We start from the raw sequence: 18,297 nt of genomic DNA, 5'->3' as shown, positions 1-18,297 counted from the left end.
ATGTGGTGGAAGTGCCAAGAACTATGCTAGGTACTAAAGAAAAGGTAGCAAATGAATGGGCAGAGAGCAGGGTGAAAAGGAACAGGAAACACAGGAGAACAAATGTGCATTCAAGGGAAAATGAGTAATTCAAAGCTGGGGGGATAAATATATGTTGTGAGTTGATATGATAGAGCATTGTTTTCTAAAAAAAGAATTTTTTTTTTAAATTCAGAGAAAACTTTATTTTAAAGTCAAAATCTAGTATAAAAAGCAATTTATATACTAAAATTTACAACACAGAGACTTGAAACCAAGGGCAGTGATTGTCGTTGGTTGCTGTTAGCCTCAGCAGGGGACTGATGGAGTAGATAGTGGGGAGGTAGCAGTACTCACTGAGCGGCTTAAGTAGGGAAGGCACCCTCTAGGACTGTAGAGTTCAGCAAGTTAGTTCACTCCTCCTGAGGAGAATGGGACCAAGAGTAGAGGCCAGACCTGTTACCCCAGCTACTACAGTGATCTGGGCAAGTTAGCAGTAGCCTGAATTAAAGACAGTGGTAGAAGGGATGGGAAGAAATGAACGGATTAAGAGACACATTTGGGAGAAATACTGGACAGGATCTGGTGACTAGATGGGTACGGGTGAGAGGGTTTCTGGCAGATGGTGGTGCTATTCCATGACAGAGAAATACAGTAAGAAATGCAAGTTCAGTGGGCTGAAGAAGCTGAGTTTAGGAAAAGCTCATGAGACACACAAAAGGACATGTCATCCAACAGCTGGATATGTGTATCTAGAACTCAGGAAAGAGAGAGGATTTTGGAATCATGAGGATATAGCTGAAAAATAAACTGATACAATCTCTTTGAAGTCATTTGGTAATTTCTAACAAAGTTTTGATTCAGCAGCTGCATTTTTAGGAATTTATTCAATGACAATATTCACAATGGTGCACAAAAATCAAATAAGAATATTGCCCGACCTATTTTTTGAAATAAAAAAACTGGGAGGGGTCTAGATACTTACATTATAGAGCATCTATGTCAATGGCTTTCAACTGAGAGTGATTTTGTTCCTAATGGGACACCTGACAACGTCTGGAGATATTTTTATCACAACGAGAAGAAGGGGTACTACTGGCATCTCAGGGACAGAGGCCAGGGATGCCTCTAAGTCTCCGGACATGCACCGGACATGATGAAGAACTATCCAGGCCAAAATGGCAAAAGTGTTAAGGATAAGAAACCCTGGGTCTACCTAATAATGGGCTGGTATTCCAAATATACTGGCACAGGAAGATGTCTAAAATATACAAAGGGTAAAAGGCAAGTTGCAGAACAGTAGGTATTACAGATCTAATTTTGTAAAAAACAAATAGGTAGGTTTCCATATATACAGAAAATAGTCTGGAATATAATGTATATAAACATTAAATTAATGTATACCCTTGGGAAATGGAATTATGAGGGGTTTCACTTGTTTTATATACTTGAACAGAGTTTGATTTTAAAAAGACTAGATGATTTGCATAATCTCAAAAATAAAGATTTCTTTCAATTAAGAATGAATGGTTTTATAGATATGTATTTGTAAACAGTAAGATGGTCACAGTATGTGTGTATATATATGCATATATATACATATATACCTACACAGATTTATAAATACATATATAAAACAGGGAAAAACGCAAGACACTTAACAGTTTACATAGTATATTTAATTTCTGGAATAACTACTTTTACACACACACACACACACACAGACACACACACGCACAGAGAAAATCTGGAGTTTTATACACCAAAATATTAACAGTGGCTAGCTATGGCTTGCAAGGTTATAGATTCATTTTAGCTTCTTTTCCTTTTTGCTATCTGCATTTTCTCATTTTTCTACAAAGAATATCCATTATTTCAAGAAGCAATATTTAAAACTACAATCACAATTACTTACTAGATTGCCCAAACTGAATCACAGTGGCCCTTCATCTCGGCTTCTTTAGTGAAAGAAGAGAAACCTACCGTGCATTTTTTTGGAAAAAGAAATCAAACCTTGTCGAATTAGGAAACTGAAGAGTTTAGGTAATCTCCAATAATACACACAACAAACAAGAGATGTGGTAGCCTACCAAGGAAACCCCTCTTAAAAAAGGGTTAAAACCCCTCTTAAAAAGAGGAAATCAAGTCTCTTATTACAAAAAGAAATAATAGAGCATTCTCCTGTCCTGTTTGCCACTCAAAAGTTTCCCCACTTCCACTGTACACACATACCCCACTCCCTGAAGGGCAAAAAGACCACTTCGGCCGGCTCAGAACATATCTGATAAAGTGAAAGGTCTTTTTAAGCTTACTTCAGGGTTTAGTGTCTCAATCGTTCACTGTCAGTAACTAATCGTGGGACAGACTGGTAGACTTGGTATCCTGGACATGAATCAACAACTAACCATCTCAGGTTTTGAAAAAAGTCAACCAATGGAGTCCAATTCAGCCAAGACAATCAGCCCCATAAGACCCATAAAAAAGCAAACCCACCTAAGGAGACCTAGAAGATGAACTGCAATGAGAATGTAAGGACTATGGCGATGAGTCTTTAAAATGTCCTCCCCCTTTTCTATGACCACAAGACCCTGCTCAAAAAGCACCTCCTCTGTGACACTGGCCACCCCTTCATCACTTACTTTAGTACCCCTTCAACTCTGCACACACCAGGACAGCACCTGGCACATCACTGGTACTGTGTTTGTGTCCACATCTGTGTGCCCACTAGAACCCGCACTTGAGAGCAGGGACTGTGTCGTGTTCATCTCTGTAGCCCACCCACAGTCTGGCACAATAGACCCTTGTTGAATGAGTGACTGAATTAATTAATAAGGTGGAGGCAGTGAGAGAAGAACAAATCAGAGACGTGTGTACTGGGGTGGAAAACAGGAAATAGGAGAAAGAGAGGCTTTACGTTAGCAAGAGCTGAAAGGCCCAGGGAAAGAAATATATGGAACCAAGTTTACTGGAACTGGACAGCCAGACCTCAAAGGTGACCAGAAAAACGGCTCCTGGCCTGCCTGAAGGGGGTAATGTAGTCCATAAGATCACTGGGCATTAAAAGCTGCAGGAACTGCTCCAGATATCAATGCTTCCCTTAGGCAGAGGGCAAGACTAGACTGAAGGACTTTAGTTAGCCCACCTAACTGAATTTGTTATTCCCCATCTCTGTCACTGCCCCCTGACAGACTGCGCTCTTACATTCTCACCACTAGTAGTCAACCAGTGTTTGCTACACTAAAGCAACATTTTCCAAACACCCAATTTTTGAGAATCACCGGAGGAACTTGTAAAATACAAATTCCTGGGGCATGTGGGTGGCTCAGTCAGTTAAGCAGCTGACGCTTAGTTTTGGTTCAGTGCATGATCTCTGGGTCCTGGGATGGAGCCCCATGTTAGATTCCCTGCTAATCAGGGAGTCTGTTTCAGGATTCTCTCTCTCCCTCTTCCTGTCCCCCTGCTCTCTCTCTAAAAGAAATAGATAGGGGCACCTGGGTGGCTCAGTGGGTTAAAGCCTCTGCCTTCAGCTCAGGTCATGATCCCAGGGTCCTGGGATCGAGCCCCACATCAGGGTCTCTGCTCAGCAGGGAGCCTGCTTCCCCTCCTTCTCTCTCTGCCTGCCTCTCTGCCTACTTGTGATCTCTGTCTGTCAAATAAATAAATAAAGATATTTAAAAAAAAATAAAAAATAAAAGAAATAAATAAATTTAAAAAAAAATTTTTTTAAGTTCCCGGCCCCTCCCGTTAAGATTCTGATTCCTTAAGTCTGGATTAAGACCCACCTCCTGTATTTCTAATCAATGTCTTCCAATGAGGTTTTTTTTTTTTTTAAGTTTTATTTCTTTATTTTTAAAGAATTTATTTATTCATTTACTTACTTGACAGAGAAAGCACACACACAAGCAAGGGAGGCGCAGAAAGAGGGGGAGAAGTAGACTCCCCAAGGAGCAGTGAGCCCGACACAAGACTTGATCCCAAGACCGTGGGATCATGACCTGAGCGAGAGGCAGACGCCCAACAAACAGAGACACCCAGGCACCCCGCAGTGAGTCTTGAGAATCATGTCTGCAATGTGCTGGGTGACTCTGACTTCATGTGAGGAGGGGACAAGAGAAAAAGGGAAGAATGCTGTCTGAGTGAGATACAGCCTCAAGGGACAGCGGGAAGGGGGTTCACAGACAGTCATACCACAGGCATTCTTAGAACAGATTTTTTTTTTTTGTCATCTGGCATATAAAACAAAAAGGAGTGCCATAACCCAACCTGTATAAAATCTGCATTAAAATGGCACAGATCTAAGTTAAACCTGTTGTTCAAGTTTTTTGAGAACTAAACAAATAAAGGATTAGCCTTCCCCTCCCACAGGGTAACGTATTTCTCCGCCCACAGAGGGACTTTGAAAAGCAGCCGTTTAGGGGGGTCTGCAGCCCCCAGTGGCATGGAGGCTCCCAGCCTGTAAGGAGATACAGGGATCCACATGACTTAGGACTGTCCAGTTCCTAGGTATTGCCACAATATACTGAATAGCCAAAACCAGACAAATAGAAAGATCCATGTATGCGGTGGAACCCCAATTTCCCTCCTCACCTACCTGGAACCAACGAAAGCAGCTTGGCACAGGCAGCCCTGGAATCACCTTTAAGCAGAGTGAAGAGGGGGCTGGGAAGAGGTGCGTGTGAGCGTGCTGGCCAACCCTAGCCTCTTAGAGGTCAGCAGTGAGAGGAGTTAGAGTCGTCTACACTGGCCGGCCTTTTGAGAGTCTACTTACACAGACGAGGAGGCACGGCACTGTGGTCAGCACTTGAAGAGTCAGTGCTAGAAAGAACTACTTCTGGAGCACAGCCTTGCCACTTCCTCTCGATAAGTCTCAGTTTCCATGTCTGTAAAATGGGTAATGATAACAGCTATCTTGCTAAGTTTTTAGGGTGACTGAGACTACTTGGAATGGGGTCTGGGCTATAGAAAGTACCAGTACTAACGAAGCCTGAGGCATACCCTACTTGCCAGTTCGGGGTAGGGGTGGAGGTGGGCAGCTATGTCGCAAAGAGAGAAAAAGGAAGGCAAACAACATGGCGAATACTTGGTAACTGAGCGCTATGGGAGAGAAGCATGGCAGATACAGCCCAGAACCCAGAGAAAGCAATGTGAGCTCTGCCTGGGTGGAGAAAGGAAAGCCTTACAGAGCAGGTGACATTGTGGCTGGAGTCTGGCCTTTCATTCTAATACCAGAAACAGGACATAAAGTCCTAATGATGCAGTCATTTAGCGGTTTACTCATTTTCCTCTGCTGCTGACTAGCTCTGTGTGGATATGCGGATTCCTCTAGAATTCTACCACCCAGAGAGAAGCAGAGCAACGTCAAGTAATTTTCAGAGATGACCTTGTACAAGCACCCTGAGCAATTAGGTGCTAAATAAACACAGGGCTTGGGAAATTCCAGAGGGTCACCAAGTGGTAGATATGTATAATCTAGATAGAGAGCAAGGACTACAGTTCCAGCCATAAACTCTTTCTGCTCCAGTGGAAATAAAAAGGTATGTGCCACTACAGCTCTGCCTTCAAGTCGTACCTATTCAGTCAGGGGTGGCAACGGTTTGCTGGACTTGGGGTGTCACAAAAACATCTTTGAGCAATGAATGGATGACAGGCAGAGTGTTAATAAAACAGTATCATCTATGTCTTTAAGAAGTTCCTGGTCTAAATAAAAGTGACAAGTGCTACGCTAGAGATCATGTACAAAATTCTAAGGGAATAAAAAAATAATGGTAATAAAAAAAGAATTATAATATTCCAAGAATAGATAAGTAAGTAACAACTCATCTAGGGCTTACTACATATAACAGTTTCTGTTCCAAGAGCTTCGCAACATCCCTTATAAGGGATGTTCAGTCCCATTTTATAGGTGAGGCTACTGAGCCACAGCAAGTCTAAGCTCCTTGTCTGGCAGGCATGCCTAGTCGGCGCTATGTTGAGGATTTGAACCCAGGCAATCCTGGCTCCGGGACCCCTCCTCTTAAATTCTACCCTATATTCATTTTACAGACAGAAGCTCCAAATCTGGCCTCCAAAAGACTGGGAAGACTTCACAGAAGTTACTCTTAGGCTGGGTGCTGAAGGATGACAGGACTGTTCTCAAACCCACAGCTGTGTTCGAGGACAGCAGACTTGGAGCAACGGAAGGATATAAAAGCTGTAAAGTCAGTCTCTGAAGAATAGACAGCAGCCTGACTGTTGCTCCCCGAGGCCCTGCTAACTGTGGAGACTCCTGTTGGGCCCCAACCTGGATGCTCCAGACACTTGCAGTTGAAGGCTGAGCCTCATCTCGTGGGTCATCAATTTACTTCTTTCTTAATTAAATGCCTCCATATAACACAACCAGCATTCCACCCTTCTAAAATACTCTGATATTGATTGATCTGATCTGCCTAAAAATCCTCTTCAATAAACAGAAAAGACATTATCTTTACTACAGAATAAGAAACTGAGATGTGAAAAAGATAAAGGGCTTGCTTAAAGATACACAGCAAGACTAGAATCTGGGTCTCTGGCCTTTTCTTATTGTTCTTTGTCCATTGTTTATTTGTAGGTGGCCCCCAAATCAGATGAAATAAAAGCATAAAACTAACCTATTGTTCATAAAATGAGCAACATGAGATAAACAATTTTTCTGACTCACTCCAAAATATAGATGACTTTCCAGAAGCATTAAAAATCCACCCCCACCTCCCCCCCCAGCAGGACCCTGCATGAATTGTCTCTTTAATTATCTTTTAAATGAGACAGCCAACTGTGGAAACCGGGTCCAACTGCAGTTAAAAAACAATCAGCAAAAAGTCATTATACAACATTACTAAATATTCAGCTAACAGAGAATGTGGCCTTTCTTTTTTGTTAAGGAGTAATTATGAAGGAAAGAAATGAGAAACTAAGAAGAAAAACTTCTAGAGTCATTATCTCCCAATCTATACCTGTATCTAATAACTCCTTCTATCCTCTACTTAACAACTCTGAGACCAGAAAGGTGGTACATGTTGGCTCTTGCTGGAGATGGGGAACTAGGACTGGGGTTATGGACATTTATACACCAGACATGTAAAGAGACACCTATAGACAAAGAGCCAAAAATATAGCTGAGCATGTGAATGAGGTAGATCTTTGCAAAACTTAAAAAGACAAAGGATTTGGATCCTATCCTGGAGACGCTGGCTAGAAGACCAAGAACAATTTTTATTATTAAATTTTATCATGTTCTCCTTACAATTCTATTCAATGAATTACATACACCAACCACCCACCCTCCAAATAGCCTCCTTTTAGAGGTAAAGAGTCACAACAAATGTGTATTTTTTTCTTAAAAGCACTGTTTTTATTTACACAGAGTCCTAACCACTTCAGCTGCAAGAGTGGGAGAGGTTTGCAGTGACACAAAACAATGGCCGTACGCCTTAAACCAGCTACAGGGCATTTATTTGGCCTTTGTCTTTCCTTATTTTTCTTGCCATATCTGAACTGAAAGTGGCCAACAGGACTCTAAAGAATTAAAAACCCTGAACTGTTTCTTAAAATTCCTTATAGTTTCTTTCTACACACAGGTAGAATTAATTCTATGTTGAGAGAAGAGTGAAAGCTACAATATTTTCAGCTTAGCAAGAAATCAATCTCTGTTAAAAGACTCCAATCTGCTTAAAAAAAAAAAAAAAACTCCAATCTGCTGAAAGAAGATGAGAATTTTTCTTTTAAGATTTTATTTATTTATTCGACAGAGAGAGATCTCAAGTAGGCAGAGAGGTGGGTGGGGAAGCAGGCTCCCCGCAGAGCAAAGAGCCTGATATGGGCTCAATCCCAAGACCCTGAAATCACCACCTGAGCTGAAGGCAGAAGCTTAACCCACTGAGTCACCCAGAGGCCCGATAATTTTTATTTTACTCTAATTTTTCTTTTGAAAACAAAAATCAGTGGTTCTAAAAGTATTCAACTGGCAGCCTATAAAAGCTATTGTCTTCTTTTAACTCAAATTTGCTAATCTTACCAAAGAATTTCAAGGAAATTAACTTTAAGACATTCAAATTTCCATTCTCAGTAGATGTCCTCTCACCTCATTTAGGACAGTAACTAGACATTTTCCACATCAAGAACTTGAGAATGAGCCCGGATTACTTTCTTCCAAAACTCAAATCATAGAATTGTTTTGGCTGCACAGTTCTGTTTTCTAGGTCAAATATATATGACTTCTTACAGATGGTATTTCACCTAAGGCATCAAGCAAGTTCAAACAAATAAAAAGCAACAGAGTAAAACACTTGAAACACACTGAGAAACTGAACTCAGCCTGACTACATGAGCAGGCAGCTGGCTCAATTAATCCATCTAATGCAAAAGGTATGTTCATCTGTCCATTAGAAAAACTATGTCTGCAAATGAGAAATTTGCTATACAAATGACCTGGATGTTGAAATACAGCAGGAGGAATCCCTGATATGGTCTGGTCCGTAGGAAAAGCATGGGTTCTAGCATGAGGCAGGTCTGGGTTTGGACCCCGAGTTGGCCAATTTACTGGCCCCATGACAAGTTCCTGAACAAGTCGGCCTCAGTTTCATAATAGGTGAAACTAGAATAACGCCTACCTTGAGTGCTTATGATGAGTCTTAAATGGGAGAATAAATGCACAAGTCCCTGGCACAGAGCACACATTCAACTAGTTTTAGTTGACACCACTCCAGTCCCAGCCCTACCCGTAAATCCCAACAATAGCTTTAGCCTTAAAAGGGTGGTCTAGAAAATTCGGGATTAGGTTTTCTTTAACAGCAACAACAACAAAGAGGAGTGACTGCATTACGTGTCTCTAAAGACACATCAGGGTACTAGATCTTTAGCAGTAAGAGCCAACAAAATTAGTTACTTTGGGGGCTAGCAGTCTAAAAGAAGAAAAACTGACATCAAAGGGGAGGTACAAACATCTAAAACAGAAATGAGCAGAGATTAGTTAAAATGAATATATGTAAATTTATGTAAATGAAATAGTGTCACTGTGCACAAAACAGGATCCCATGCATTTAACTATGGGTGTTGTGACAATTTAGGGCTAAAACTGCAAATGCCGAGGGGGAAAAATATCCCAGAAAAAGGGGGTTTAAAAAACAAAAGTAATATTTTTCTAACTTCTCTACCCGACTTTTATCTTTATGTTTCCTCAGAGAAGTCAGGAAACTATCACTCTGCCTTTCTTCTGGTATCCATCAGAGTAATTTTTTTAAAAAACTAGGCATAAGTAATAACAACCACACCAATCACTGAATCTGAAGTAAACAGATCACGTGTTAGGCATTCCTTATCCATGATATAGAAAAAATGAACAACTGCTCAAAGTCTAAGTATGTCATCTTGCAGGTGCAGAAATAAGTAAAAATTTATAAACAGATGAAGAATTCTGTTGGTAGCCAATTCATACCGGAAACCAAAGGCACATGGGGGAAAAGTGTAAGTAAGGGGAACACTGCCACAGCTACAGTGTGTGGATCACAAAATGAGTAGCTCCTCTGGGTCAATGGCAAGGGCTTTTCCAGTGAGACAGAAAACAGATTATCTTTATGTGTATGACACAGATTTATGATCTCAGTTTCCAGGTGCCAGGAGACGTGTTTTCTTCCCTAGTTGCTCCAAACCAGCTCTCCGGGTCCTGGACAAGCCACTGTACTTCTCTGGGCCTCACTTTCCACATCTGTAAGAATGAGGATCCAATGAGCTCTACATCTAAGGCTGCTTCTAATCCACGTTTGCTGAATGCCACTTGCCTGGCATTATTATGTATGGCAAGTCAGGGCCAAAGGAAGATATCCAGTAGGCAATAAGATAGATGAGCTCTAGGACAGACATATAGATGGTTCAGCATCAGCGTAGGAGGTGGTAACTGAAGGCTTGGGTGTGAATGATATCATCAGAAGGAATGCAGTGTGAGAAAAGACAGCAGCCAGAAAAGGAATCTTGGAGAAAACGAATGTGTAAAGAATGAGCAGAGGAAAACTAGAAGATATGGGGGCACAGCAGGGACACCAGGAGACCAGGAGGGAATGCAGGGAACTGAGGGAGGGAGGAAGAAGAGAGGAGGGAGAGGAAAAGAGAGAAGGAGAAGACCAATACCATACTGTCACAGATGTAAAGTAAGGACAGAGAAATAGCCGCTGGATTTGAGAGCTAGATCAACAGGGCCCTAGACAAGAACAGTCCGAAAGGAACAGTGAAGGAAGAAGACAGAAATATTTATAATACTGAAGAATGACTAAGAGGTGAAGTGAGAGTAATAGAGTCTTTCTTACAATATGTTTTGTTATAAAGTGAATGAGATACGGGGCAGTCTCTTACAGGAAGCTACAGAGTCAAGGGGAGTGAGTCTTTTTTAATCTTTTTCTATTTTCTTAAAAAGATTTTGTTTATTTATTGACACAGGGAAAGAGATCACAAGTAGACAGAGAGGCAGGCAGAGGGAGAGGGGGAAGCAGGCTCCCTGCTGAGGAGAGAGCCTGATGCTGGGCTCGATCCCTGGACCCTGAGATTATGACCTGAGCTGAAGGCAAGGTTTATTAACCCACAGAGCCACCCAGGAGCCCCCCCCGCTTTTTTTAAAGAAGGATAAATTTGTATGTTACAGAGAGAGATCTATTAGAAAGAGGTTGAAACACTGACTCAACCAATAAATACTAACATCTTCTTACCTGCAAAGTGCTACTTTAGAGATATGAGACAGAAAAGAGCAGACACGGCCCTGAAACTTAATCACGGTCGTGAAGTTCACAGTCTAGTCTCTTCCAGCATAGAGACATCTAAAAGCAATCATGTAATTAGTGAGCAAATTACAAGTGGGCTAAGAGCTTATGAAGAGGCTGTCCAGGGGGCTGAGAGACCTCCGACAGAGGCAGACATAGTGCTCTGGACCACTACAGGCAGGTTCAAGCCCCAGTCCCAGACTAGTCTAGGCAGCTGGGGAAGGCTGCTCTGAGGAAGTGACATTTAAGCTGAGACCTAAAAAAAACAGAGAGGTCTAAATATTTTGAAAATGAAACAGGAGCTGGGGGCAGGGGACTATGGTCCCACAGCGGTATGCTTCCATATCCCCCGTGAAGACCGTGAATGGGGTGGGTCTGGGTGGCAGGGAGCACAGCTGAAAGCCAGGTCCATGCAGCAAGGGGAGATGAGATGGGGCTCTGGAGGCAGTGGGAGCCCAGATCCTGCAGGGCTCTGGATACCATTTGAAGGATTCAGGATTTTACTCCAAATAAGAGAGAAAGCCACTGAAGGCCTTTAAGCAGGGGAGGCACACGATCAAATACAACAAAGGGACAAGGTAACTGACAAAGACGAAAATTCCTGAAGAAATTAGAAGGAATAAGATCCAGAGCTGGGGGCATGGGCTCCCTCATGGGTTAGCTCCAGGGCTTCCCAACCTATGCTGCGAATGCGGCATGTGTCTTCCATCTGTGAGTGCTCTACAGGTGTGGAAATGTTTATCCTCAGCCCTTGGGTCCCCCAGGCAGAGAGCTTACAGGATCTGGAAACCCTGGGGCAGTCACCTCAAGTAGGCAAACAGCCTGTTCCATCCCGTTGGACTGAACAAATATTATCATTTTCTGTGTTTGTCAAGATGCATGGAAGACTGGAAATATTGTAGGACTTTAATATCTCTTTCTCTAAGAAAGGAAATGAGTTTTCGGTGACAAAGTGAGACACAGGGAGACTGCGACCAGCACGAGGTCACACTGAGAGAGCCAGCTTCAAACCAGATAGTCTGGCTCCAGGGTCCAAGCCTTAATCACTACTGAAAGGGACCTCCCTCAGGCTCTCTGCTGAGAAGGACTGGAAGGCTGGAAGAAAGGGTTTTAGTCAAGTCGCTGAGTTGCCACTAGAAGAGTGGGAGGCACGTGCTCTGAAGCTGAGAGAGACTACAGTCTGGGCTCTGCCAGTTAGTTGTCAGCCAGTTGTGTCTGAAAAAGCTAGTTAACCTCCCTAAGCTTCAATTATTTCAACCGTAAAACAAAAATAATAGAACCTAACTCTCTCTCTTTTTTTTTTTTTAAAGATTTTATTTATTTATTTGAAACAGAGAGAGAGAGATCACAAGTAGGCAGAGAAGCAGGCAGAGAGAGGGAGAAGCAGGCTCCCCGCTGAGCAGAGAGCCCGATGTGGGCCTCGATCCCAGGACCCTGAGACCATGACCCGAGCCGAAGGCAGAGGCTTAACCCACTGAGCCACCTGTTATGGGGATTAAAAACACAATACAAGCAAAGTTCTTAGTTCCTGGCACAGAGTAAGCCCTCAATGGCATCTGCCGCTCTAATGGCAGAGGGAGTAAATTAAAGAAATGGACAGTGCACCAGTCAATACCGAGGGCTCAGGGAGATAGAACTTTTAGTAGCACCAATTTCCAGTTTTGTGATTTTCCCCAGCAGTCCCTGCAAGGTGGCTGCTCGTCTGAATAATTTACAGTTGGAGTTTAAGAGCAAATGAGGATGAAAGAAGGGAGGATGATGGGATCCAGGCTAGCAAGTATTTACTGATCAATAACCAATTAACCAACAATACTTGTTGAATAAAATGATTTGCAGTACTATCAACCTAACTTCTATAACTTTTTAAAGCTTCTAGAAGAAATACACTCAGGATCCATCTTGGGATGGTAGAACACATCACCCTCCAAAAGAAATGACAAGATTCCAAACAGAGAGAGCTGAAAGAAATCAGGGAAGGGAAATCGGGAGGGTATATAAAGGTTCCCCACCCAGGCCAGCTCTCCTTTCCTAGTTCCCATACTTGCTTTGCTTTTCTCACTTTGAACCCATTAAAAACAAAACAACAACAACAAAAAAAACTATTAAAGACAAGGGGCGCCTAGGTGGCTCAGTGGGTTAAGCCTCTGCCTTCGCTCAGGTCATGGTCTCTGAGTCCTGGGATGGAGCTCCACATCGGGGCTCTCTGCGCACCAGAGAGCCTGCTTCCTCCTCTCTCTCTGCCTGCCTCTCTGCCTATTTGTGATTGCTCTCTCTGTCAAATAAACAAATAAAGTCATAAAAAAAGAACTATTAAAGACAAAAATCATGTAAAGGTGATAAAGAATAGAGATGACTGAAGATTATCTTATGTTTGAGAAGAAACACGGAAAATTGAAATTTTCTTGGGCCTCCTAAAGGCCTGGGGAAAGAGCAGAGCCTGTTAATGAAAGGATTATTCCTGGTGCAGGGAGAGGCTTTGGGGGACTTGTTGACAGAAGCTAGGGGGGCAGGTCTGTTGGAAGAGTGACCGAAGCGATGGCCTACTAGGTAAAGAGGCCGAGGGAGGAAGATGGAGATGAAGAAAACCATTAGAGGTAGTGGTGTGGAGGAAAAGGGTGTTCTTAAATCCAACAAGGTCCACCCTAGATCAAACATTCATAAAAGACAGCCAGATGTTGCCATTGGTTCCTCTTTTACCATGGCGAAATTTAAAATAGCTAACTGCTGGTCACTATTTTTAAAGATTAAATAAAAACAGCCCATACCTCTCAATGCAGCCTCAGCAAAAGAATACATGTTCAAAGTCAATAATCCTCAGGGATAGAGGCTTTCTGAGCAAGGCTAGAGAAACAAGCAAAAAGAATAAAAACGATCTTGCAGCTACATAATTTGCAACAGAGAGCTGCCAGAGCATTTCAGTAATCCAAGAGCCGATATCCTTAGCAGGTAAAAAAGCCGAGTGAAAGAAAGAAATACAATGAACTGCTTAAGGATTCTTTTTTTTTTTTTTTTAAGATTTTATTTATTTATTTGACAGACAGAGATCACAAGTAGGCAGAGAGGCAGGCAGATAGAGATAGAGGAGGAAGCAGGCTCCCTGCTGAGCAGAGAGCCCGATATGGGGCTCAATCCCAGGACCCTGGGATCGTGACCGGAGCCGAAGGCAGAGGCTTTAACCCACTGAGCCACCCAGGCGCCCCTACTTAAGGATTCTTATAAACTACTTGTAATTTTATAAAACACCTATCCACCAATGTTTAGGAGCTGTAACTTTTGGTTGGCTGATAAATGAAGTGTGCGTGTGTGTGTGTCTGTGTGTGTGTCTATTGTTCCCCTAGAGATATTTAAATCTCCAATATCATTACCAAAAAATCTACTTCTTTCCTGTAGTTTCACTTGAAGGGGAAAAAAAAACAGTAACAAATTCCTTCCTAAAATAGCAAAGACAACAATGCGAGGAATAATACTTCAGAGTTTGAACAGATATTTCCTGTACTTCACTCAATGTACAAATCACAAGCAAAATTAGGAATTAAAGGGAAAAAAACACCACAACTGCTACATACCCTCAATAACAACAACAACAACAACAACAACAACAAGTACACCATTCTTTGTCCACTCTTGCCCCTCAAACAAGATACCATCCCGCATCTGGATATAGTATTAAAAACAAAAACAAAAAAAACCTCTGAATACTGTCAATATATGAAATGTGAATATTAAGCAGGATAGATACTCCTCATGACAGTGGTGGTAGTCATAAGAAAAGCCATTATTTCACAATAAATGCTAGAAATAATCAAATGCCAGTGTTCAATTCTATAACTATACACTTAGAATTTTTAAAAAATTTATTAAAATTCTTGCATTACAAATACTCTGTCACTAAGAATTTGAAATACTATTTCTTTATTCCCTATCCCACTTGAAATGTGCTTTTGTAATACAGTTTTTTCAGAATGAAGATTTTTTCAGAATGTAATTATGTTTTAACAGAACTTGAAAGATGAGGAAACATCATATCAAAGCCAAGTATAAAAGAAAAAAAGGCCGGGCGCCTGGGTGGCTCAGTGGGTTAGGGCCTCTGCCTTCGGCTCAGGTCATGATCCCAGGGTCCTCGGATCGAGCCCCGCGTCGGGCTCTCTGCTCGGCGGGGTGCCTGCTTCCTCCTCTCTCTCTCTGCCTGCCTGTGATCTCCTCTGTCGAATAAATAAATAAAATCTTAAAAAAAAAAAAAAAAAAAAGAAAGAACAAAGAAAAAAAGGCCAAGCATAAGCAATTTGTGTGCCAAGGGGTTAAAGGAAAGACAAGTACCGCCATCATCTCTTCTTTTGTCTTACATAATAGAATTTTTAGCTGGGCAAAACAACTACTGGATAAAGACCACATTTCCCAGTCCCCTCACAGTTAGGTGTGGTCAAATAACTAAGTTCTGGGCAATGTGGTATGGACAGAAAAAATGTGTTACAGCATGTCCTCTCCTTTTCTCCTTTCCTGGTGGCTGAACTGGGATGTTGGTAGTTAGCCATCACGAACCATGCGCTGACAGACAAATTCAAGGATGGGAAAGAAACAAGACAGAAAGAACCCAAAGCCCAAAGACCTCATGAAGCAGAGTTGCCATGCTAATGCAGATGACTATGTGACACAGAAATCAATCTCTAACTAGTTAAATACCTGTTATTTGGGATCTGTCACATATAGTCAAATCCACAATCCAACAAATACATGACATGATTTCCAGTCAGTGGCAGCAAATAATTGCTGCTACTTGATGTCCTTACCACACCCGTTGTAAGCCACAGTACTTAAACTTTTAAAAGTTCATTTAACTGTTATATAGGTGAGATATACCCTTACAAACTTTCCAGTGTTAATCCCCTTGATAAATCTTTTCTCACACCATCTTAAATCACGAGATTTTGAACTACGCTGAATCTTTACAAAGTAAATCTGGTTTACTTATTTGAAAACACAATACTGTAAAGCAACTCTTAAACTAATATAAAATTATCTAAGTACACACATTGAGAGTCTTGGACTGGATTCATCAATACATTGTACCAGTGTTAATAGTTCTAATAGATGCTGTTTCCATGAAAGGTTTTAGCACAACTAAAATTTCTGCATTGTACTATTATTTTTATTATTGAAGTTAAAATGGCAAGTATTTGATATGCTAAGAGTTCCCCCATAAAAATGTTACCTCAATAAACTATCAGTTAAAAATAGAAAAAAATCTGTGTGAACACAACTCCAGTTACTAATTTGCCAATTGTTGAAGAACTACAGCCTGGAAATAAGCAAGCTGTTTGAGGCATGATGGTCTTCCTCTGTTTTCAGACTAAAAGCTTGCTGTACCACAGCCACTAGTAATTCCAGGAAATTCTCCAAGTTTAATCATAGCAACTCTGCTTTTACCAATTACCCTTGATCATGCTTTAGTATAAGACTGTTTTTGAACTTGGGGCACATGGGTGGCTCAAACAGTTAAGAGTCTGACCCCTGGGGCACCTGGGTGGCTCAATGCGTTAAGCCTCTGCCTTCGGCTCAGGTCATGATCCCAGGGTCCTGGGATTGAGCCCTACATCAGGCTCTCTGCTTGTAAGGGAGCCTGCTTCCTCCTCTATCTCTCTGCCTGCCTCTGTCTACTTGTGATCTCTGTCTGTCAAATAAATAAATAAAATCTTAAAAAAAAAAAAAAAAAAAAAAAAGAAAGGAGCCTGACCCTTGAATTCAACTTAGGTCATGATCTCAGGGTTGTGAGATCGAGCCCTGAAGATTCTCTCCCTGCTCTTTCTAAAAAAAGAGAAAAGAAAAAAAAATGTTTCAACAAAGACCTTCCCCTTAGTTAACAGATTTTAAAACTACTGAATATATAACTAATAGTCCTAGGGAATAGTCTTCTTTTCAGTAGTTGCAAAGAAATGCTGTCAGGTAAAGGAAAGGAAGAAAGATAAATCACTGGGGAGCAGCACCCTGACTGGCTCAGTCCACAGAGCATATGACTCTTGATGTCAGGGTTTTAAGTGGCAGAGAGTTTACTTTAAAAGAAAAACAAAAAACAAAAAAGATAAATCACTACAAAGAACGGATTTGGTGAAAAGAAGTAATGAGATTATCCTAAAAAGATTTTTAAAGATTTTATTTATTTATTTGTCAGAGAAAGCAAGCAGTAAGCAGAGGGAGAAGCAGGCTCCCCGCTGAGCAAGAAGCCTGATGCGGCACTTAATCCCAGAACCCTGGGATCATGACCTGAGCTGAAGGCAGATGCTTAACTGAATGAGCCACCCAGGTGTCCCTTAAAAAATTTTTTTTATTTAAAAATCCCTGGATCTTCCATACCTGTATGATCCTCTAGATGTCAGACAGGTCTAGGTACTGAGCCTGGCTCATCACTTAACAGCAATGTCTCTTTTACCAAGTTACTTAAGGTTACAGATTCTTGCTTTTTCCATACACAGAATGTAGAAAGCCACACTACCTTACAGCATTATTAACAAAGATTAAGGGAGATAATGTAAATAAAGCTCCTAGCAGAGCGCTTAATCCAGGGCCGACACTCAGTAATTATTAGTTTCCCTCTCCACCCACTCTGACCCTACTACCAACCATCAAAATCTCAGAATGAATTACAAATGAAAGGGTTCTTGATGTGGGTTGAACACTTTTTTGCAATGGATGATACTTATGTCGAAGACTGGCTAAAAACACTTCTCTGGAGAAAAACATGCATTCACAAAAATTTGTATACAAGCATGTTTATAACAGCATTATTTATAACCAAAAAGTAGAAACAACCCAAATGTTCATCAGCTGATGAATGGATAAACCAAATGTGATATAGCCATACAATGTAACATTTTTTTTAACCAAAAGAAGGAATGAAGTACTGACACATGCTACAACATGGAGGAACCTTGAAAGCAAAATTCTAAGTGAAAGAAGTCATTCACAGAAGACCATATTCTGTATGATCCAATTTATGTGAACTGTCCAGAATGGGGAAGGATGAGAAGGTACAGGGGTTTCTTTGGGGGTGATGAAAACATTCTAGAATTAGACTGTACTGGAACTTATTTAAAAATGCTGAATTATATACTTAAATGGGTATGTGAACTACATCTCAATGAAGCTTGAAAAAACTAGGAAATGCTAATTCAAAACAATATATGCACCCCTATGTTTACTGCAGCATTAATTATAATAGTCAAGACATGGAAGCAACCTAAGCGTCCAATGACAGATGAATAAAGAAGATGTGAGCTATATGTATGCACACAACAGAATATTACTCAGCCATGAAAAAGAATGAATCAATGGTCATTTGCAGTAACATAAATGGACCTAGAAGGGATTATGCTAAACGAAGTAAGTCAGACAGACAAAGAAGGAAGAAAGACAAAGACAAAGATTTAAATGATACATGGAATCTAAAAAAGACAAAACACTTGAACAAACAAGCAGAAACAGACCCATAAATACAAAGAACAAACTGATGGCTGCTGGTGGGGGA

The 18,297-nt window shown here is 41.2% G+C and overlaps 1 protein-coding gene across 3 annotated transcripts in view; it reads right to left on the bottom strand.

Annotated features, from left to right (window-relative positions):
* Positions 1 to 18,297, bottom strand: part of DIP2B (disco interacting protein 2 homolog B) — a 222,118-nt gene that overhangs the window by 115,319 nt on the left and 88,502 nt on the right. The window lies entirely within an intron of this gene.

This window comes from Neovison vison, chromosome 12, assembly GCF_020171115.1.
Source record: "Neovison vison isolate M4711 chromosome 12, ASM_NN_V1, whole genome shotgun sequence".
Classification (NCBI taxonomy): Eukaryota; Metazoa; Chordata; class Mammalia; order Carnivora; family Mustelidae; genus Neogale; species Neogale vison.
This window is presented reverse-complemented; position numbering and strand designations above follow the sequence as displayed.